Raw genomic sequence first — 7,607 nt, forward strand, 5'->3', positions numbered from 1 at the left:
TGAAAACAACGCAAGATTTTGAAAAAGAAATCAATTTGGGAAGAATCAGGGACTTAACTGACCAATTGGAAATTAGCAAAATCTTGGAAAAACAATTAAAAGAGGAAAACAAGGCAAATAAGAAAGATAATGCTAAGTTGGTCAAGGCAAATGAAAAGTTAAATGAAGAATTGGGGAGACTGAAACGGAAAAATGATCTACTTTCTAAGCAAGCATTTAAATGGCTAAAGGAAAAGAATATGTGGCAGGCAAAGTATGAAAAACAGAAGGTAAAAGCAGCTTTGTTCAGGGAAAGACATGACACAGGTTTGGATTGTTTGGTCAGGGCAGCACAACAGGAAGCATCTACAGGTACAACATCTACTACAGAGAGAAGAAGATCAAAGAGGAGTAAGCAAGCATGGGGACATGCTTGATGAAGGGAGAGATGTTGGGCCTTAGTTTTGGTCTTATTTTTGCTCTAAGAAACTTACTAGTCCATCTATTTGCCATCCATTTTCCCTTCATTCATCCCATCTTGATGTATATTTGATATCCATTCAGGTATTTAATTTTAATTTTTCAATTTCTAAAGTTTTTATGAAAGTTTGGTTTTTAGTGCAAAATTGGCAGATTCAGAAATTCCCGTAATAGCTCTATGGTTGATATGGTTGCAGGACACTTGGGCTCGAATTGAATGCATGGATGGACAACTTGAGAACTAGGACTAAGCCAGCTATGCTTAGTTCAAACAGAACAAGCTTTATTAGGCCCATTTGGTGCTAGTTAATCATGACTAGTCATTCAGAAATCCCATAGAAATAGGGCAGTTTTGAGATTCTATGGGATTGGTCATATTTCTTGGGATGGAGTAATGAATTCGACTTAGATAGGTGGATGAGAGTATATGGGTTTGTTTGAGTGAATATAGATCAGTTTGTTTCATGAGACTTCTTATTTAAGAGCCAAAACTTTGATGGCTTATGTATTGACTTATTATACTTTTATGCTGTGACACCTTTGGATTGAAGAGTTAATTTGAAGACTTGTGTTATTATTATTTTGCTGTTCAATGCTATGGATGTGTGACTGAATTTGAGCTTCTGATATCACCTCTCAAGTGTGCAAGGCAAGGGTGGAGGGCCCCCATTCCAAGCTAAGTACACTTCCTTGTTAACTAGTTTTATTTCTTGTAATCTGGTTATTGTAGAACTGGTTTTTCAAAGCTTTATTTCAGATTGCTTTATGGTTCATGCATGGTGATTGATTTCATTAGTTCTTAGCTTATTCATCACTTTATTAAGTTGGAAAAACAAGTGTTCAAGTTGAGCATCCCTTCTACTAAAATGATGAATTAAAACTAGTTTCCTTTGTTTGCATGCAAGTAGTTTCTTATTGAGATTTTGATATTGAGATGAATGAATTATGATGAAATACCTTATGTGTCTCTTAAGTTAAGAGCTTCTTTCATTAATAATTTATCCATCTTAAGTTCTTGGTTTTAACCTTTGATTCATTAAGTGGTAATTGAGGCAAAAGTGGACTTCTTGAGTCAAGAACCATTTCAATATTTTTCCTCTTTTAAACTAATTGAATTAGAGTTGTAGGATGTATTACTTTAAGCTTTTGAATAACTTATCTTTCAAGGTTTGATTACATCTGATCTTCACATATAGTGAACTTGCTTCAAAGCATAAACAACCCGGATTGATAAGAAATAATTGTGTTAATTTAGGTAAACAAATTAGCTCAACAACATTCATACATCAATATATAAATAACTGAACATGAAAATCACTTTAACACAAGGGCAGAAATAGTTAAGAGATAGAAATACCATTTATAACTAGTCCTACTCATGAGCTTCAAGCGATAATGATTTATCTCTTCTTGATCTAACATCCACTAAGAGTACAAAAGTGCAACATCAATAGCAGATATCAAATGCAAATATCAATAAATCATGTTCCATTCATTCATCAAAACCTCCTCAGAGGGTATAGAAGTGCATGTTCTGGTTATAAGTTTTTGATAAATTTCAGGACCCTTCTCTAAATGCATGAGAAGGGTTTAAATACTACTAACTAAATCTAAAAATAAATTATTATAAAAATGTAGGATGCGGTTTAAATGACCGTCCTCATTTTAGGAAAATAAAACAAAATTAAAACTAAAATTGAATCTAAAATTGAAACTACTTCTGTATTTGGTCCTTGAAATCGCACGCACGCAGCATCTGTTTGAGAAGAGTTGGCTGGCCGACTTTTGATTTTAGCTGAGTTGAGAAAACAGAATCGACAAGAACTGGTGCCATCTTTTCAGTTGAATTGATGATACACTTAAGAGTCATCCACTAGCTATGTGGCTTTACCAAGTATGCCAAGTAATAATCCCAGTTCAACTTGGTTAACCCTTGGATTGCTTCTGCCTTTTCTTGGGCCTTCTGCTTCCAATCTGTCTGTAGTTGTTGTACGTTAGGTAAATATCCTGGAGTGGTATCTGCGATCAAATTTGCCCTGTGCAAATTTTCATTTACACAATCAATAATATTGTTTGCTGCTGTGGTTGCTCCTTCTGCTGCTTGCTTTGCCTCCCTGATTTGTTCGTCCCATTTGTTAAAGAGAATTTCTTTGTGATTTTCATTGATCCTTGGTGCACCTACTCTTTTTCCCTCGTATGTTTCTTGCCAAGCCAAATCTTCAGTAACCCATTTATTAACTAAATTGTAATCACTTCGTAAATCTACAACTTGATTAGTGGTTTTATCACTTATTTCACAATAATAGTTCCACTGCGATATTTTTTGGCCCAAGAAAATGGACTCTGTGATGAACTCTGTAAGTTTAGTATTGTCCTTGTGCATCTCCTGTAAATCCTGTAACTGCTTTCCTTTCTCATCCAAACTTTTCTGATATCCTATCTGCATTTGTTGGAAGTGCTGTGTAACCTTTCAAGCTGTTTCTGTGCTTCATTTTTAGCGTTAGCTTGTTGCAACTATTGTTGCAACACTTGTATCTGGTCTTCCTTTTATTTTAGCAATTGTTGTACCTCAAATGATTTATCAATAGTCGCAGAGGCATATGCTCCTGCAATCTGAGATAGTTTGGTGAGATTCTCAGTGGGATTGCTAGTGGGATCTTGCCACAGGACGTCTAATTGTTCGACGTCTTGAGAGAGCACGTTTTCCAATTTCCTTTTCTTCCTCTGTCTTCTCACTACTGCTTTGTGCTGTGGGCTATAAAATATATCAAGAGGAGGAATTTCTTCTATTTTGAGCATAAGCTCAGAGGATGGGGCAATAGGAATATGCTCCATATCTGAGACATTGCTAACTGTTCTTGTGACTACTTCTTTTGTTGCCTGTGCATTGCTCACAGGTGTCTTTATGGTTTGTCCTTCAAGATTGATCAAGTCATTGAAGGTTTCCCATTCTTTATCTAGTTTGGTTGTTACTAATGGTTGCTGAACGACGAGAGGGGGAGGATCTCTTTGCGGGGAGGTAAAAACCTGTTGCTGTAGAAGTTCTGTTGATTGGGCAGTATCTTTTACTGACCCTTCATTCTTATCCTGTTCACTTTCGGATCTTTTAGAATGTTCAGATGTTTCTTTTCCAGACTTGTATTTAGATCCATTTTTGCCTGAACTTCCACTAAGACTAACACTTGGAGTTGGTTCCCTTGCGGGTTTTAAGCGTAGTTTCTCCAAAGGGATGCTGGCTAACCTTCTTTCCATGTATATTTTGAACTTTTGAAATTCTTCTGGGGAGAATTTCATTTGGGCTGCATGCAGAATTTCTTCAAGTGTGCTTTTCTGTTGGAATATGTCATCGAATAAATCATCTTCTCCAGAAAACACCTTTATCTTGATTGCAGTAGTGAAATTCTTAGCAACATCATGAGGGTCGAATGGTCTTCCTGAAAATTTGAATAACTGTAAACACGTTATATTTTTTAATTCTGTGAAGGCATGGCCTACATCAAATAGCGAAAAGGCCCCACAGGCTATAGGAAACTGCAGCCAGATAGCCTTCTTTTTGTCTTTCAAATCTTTAGTGAAACCTCCTTCTCCACAGGTTTGATAAGCAATCTCTCGAGCCAAGAGTTTATCAAGGACATACAATGGTAGGACATGAGGGGAAGCAAAACTTCCAAATACCTTGACATAAGTAAACAATTCCTCCCCGAACCATCTTGCGACAAGGAGTATGTCCACCTTTGCTTCGGGAGAACATCCTGGAGCAACTTTATCATACAACATTCTATACAAGGGCAGCATAATTCCATGACAAATCTTGTAGAAGTGCGGAGCGAACTTAGAGTCCCACAATTCTTTATGATAGACATGAAAGGGTAGGGGGTCTTGAGTTGTCCACTTCCAACCCATAACAGGTAACTTAGACACATAACATATCACATCCATTACATATGCAGATAGGTAAAAAGGGGGATAGATTCTCTGAAAGACAATTCTTTTAGATCGGTAACTTACAATTGTCGTGACTAGGTTACTAGACAATATTTTAGCCCAATCTACAATAGTGGTATTCGTGGCGGCATCCAATAACGACAGCCATTCAGATGAAAATTTGTTAATATCTAGCATTCCAAACAATCTACAGAGCATGGCAGAAGCAAAGCAATACGGGGAGGTGAGAGAACCAATACTGTACATACCGTGTTTATCTTTCTTCAGCAGTTCATCCCTCCTCAACCAGTCTTCGGTGGTTTCTACCAGGTCTTGATTTTCTTTTGCAAATTTCTCCATAAACTGCTTGTTATAAGTTGCTTGTGGCTCCGGTAGATGATACATAAGCTTTAAATCCTGCGCAGTGAATGAGCCAATAAGTCCTTGACCCTGAGTTTTAAACTGTCTATTTCTGATATCAACGTTGTCCAGTATCCATTTGACCATGTCTGTGTATGGGAGAATTTTGGGTCTTGTTGTTATCCAGTGCAAGAATGAGCAAGCTAGCTCCGTGATGGATGCCTCAGAAGAACTATTTGAGCCCACGGTAGCAGCAACTTCCAATGCTCTGGGATTTTCCTCTTCAAGCAGATTATACATGCCTTCCCACGTAGCAATTCCTGCGTCTCTGTTACAGGCCGTGTCTGTGTACAAGGGCGCCATTTCTTTTTCTTCAAAGCTCGGAGCTTTGCTTTTCTTTCCCATTTTATCGTGCGTTTTCTTTTGTATCGTTCTCTGTTCTCCATTCCTGCAATTCACGAGTGAAGTGAAAATAATGACAAGGAAGTGTGATGGGAAAGTTTTAAATGCCAAAGACACATCAAATATACCACCTTACGTGAGATGATTTTTCGATAAGCACGCAACCATATTCCATTAATAACTGGCAACTAACTCATTTATTAGCATTAAAGGGCATAGCCAGGTGTCAGCTTATGGAAAATACTTTTCTTAAATAACAAGCCTGAAAGATTTGCAATGAAGCGATTTTGCGATTTGCTTCACAATATCGCAGATCGCAATATCGCGGAATCACAATGTTGCAGAATCGTAACATCGCATTATCGCATTGTCGCTGTATCGTGAAATCGCAATATCGCAATATCGCAATATCGCAGATCGCAGGAACGTTATATATGACAATCTTTGTTAACCTGTTTTCTGCGAAATGCGATTTGCGATCGGTGTCATCGCATATCGGCAAATTAAAGTGTTTCAATGTAAGTTGTGCTTGATGTATGCGATGCGATATTTGTTTATTATCACATATCGCGGTCTTGCAATATCGATATTTGTTTATTATCACGTATCGCGGTCTTGCAATATTGCCTTACCTTATCATAAAACTTAGATTTTTTTTAGATTTTGAAAGGGAGTTTCCTAAGCTTATGATGGTAATTTTATTTGAAAAGGAAATTTAAGCACTATTTTGATTTTTAAATTTTTAACTAAGGGTCCCCAATTGTTTAGTATTAGGAATAACACTAAATAACAAGGGGGGTTGTTGCTGGCCACAACAATTAGCGATTCACTTGGAAGAACCAGTTATCTCTGCTGCTCTTTTGAATTTTCGAAACTTCCAAAACAGAAACTTTTTTAGAAAATTAAACTTTACTATAGAAAGACTAAGTACATTATGCTTTTTCCTATCAATGATATTTTGTTTCTTCTTTTTCCCAACTTTGATTATTTACTTCCTCAAGCCAGTCCTTGTATCTACATCAGTCATTACTTGGTTTATAAAGATAAAAACAAAGTCTTCTCTATAAATCAGTTTTAAATATGCTCATTTGTCGTAGGTAGAGCCTCTGTTGCCAGCAAGCGTTTATAGCTTCGACAGGGTTACCTATTATCCAACAATGATCCTGTATCCTACTTAGAGAAATTTACAATTTTTCAAAGAAAAATCCATTTCCACACTTTTTGCTTTCATTTTCTTTTTATTCTTAAAGAGAAATGTCTTGGTTTGGTAGCCAATTCATGACACAGTCATTCACTGATTTATAACTTTGCTGAACAAGCTGGCTCATGATGAGACCCCTTGTCTTTTGATTTTAACAATCTTGAGTCATTGCCCTGTTGTGGTATGCAGTATTGGCAAAGTCAGCAAGCTATAACATCTATGATCATGATAAGTCGGCTCGTGATGAGACCTCTTACTCTTTAAGTTAAAGTGTATCTTTGGATCATTCTCTGAATATTGTAGTTTCCTAGGTGGGGAGGAAGTCATTGTTTCCTTAAGACAGCTCTGGACGACAATGATAGAGTTTTTGAAAAGAGCCTTTCTACAGAGAATCTTCATTTTGTTATTGATACCTTTCATTTGACTGAAATAGAACAATTTCTAACTAAAGGTGTTTTTTGTCAAAGTTTATACAGTTGAAACTAATATCATTACTAGGCATATAGTCTTTAACTGTATCTTTCAATAGTAATGATTAATTTTTTAGAAAGAATTCTATTTATACAAGTGAAAAAACAAAATCTAGAAGAGAATTTGTGTCTTTTTCATGAATCTCAAAAGTAACCATTTACAACCGATTTTATTATGGAAAGAGAAACAACTACTCTACAAAAATAGAAGAATGATCTTCTATGGAAAATATTTCTTAAGAATCTGACCATTAACAGGTAAAGAATCTCTTCTCCTTGTTAAATCTTGTAACATGAAGGAAGACGGACCTATGACTTTTATGATTTGAAAAGGACCAAGCCACATTCTTTGAAATTTTGTATGTTTTCCCTTTTCCTGATGAGCCTTGTCCCATTTTAAAACTAGATCTCCCATCTGAAAATCTTTTCTGGATATCATATTGGAATCAAAAGAGGCTTTACAATGCTTGATGATGAGCGTGAGTAATCTTAGCTCGTTCTCGATGTTCTTCTAGCTTAATTAATTCCAGCTGCCTAAGTTGTAAAGAAGAAGTTGGTGTTTCATCAATATATTGAACCAAGGCTAAAGAGGGAATTGCCAGATGTGTTGGAAGAACTACTTCTTTCCCATAAACTAAATTAAAGGGAGAAGTGCCGATAGAGGCTTTCTGCATTATTCGATCTGCCCATAAAGCATATATTAAGGACTTATGCCAATTTTTATGATTTTGGTCAATGGTTCGCTTAATGATTCTGATTAAGTTCTTATTTGTAGATTCAGCTAACCCATT

Source organism: Pinus tabuliformis, chromosome 8, assembly GCF_031772625.1.
Source record: "Pinus tabuliformis cultivar Carrire ecotype Pingquan chromosome 8, CPIR1, whole genome shotgun sequence".
Classification (NCBI taxonomy): domain Eukaryota; kingdom Viridiplantae; phylum Streptophyta; class Pinopsida; order Pinales; family Pinaceae; genus Pinus; species Pinus tabuliformis.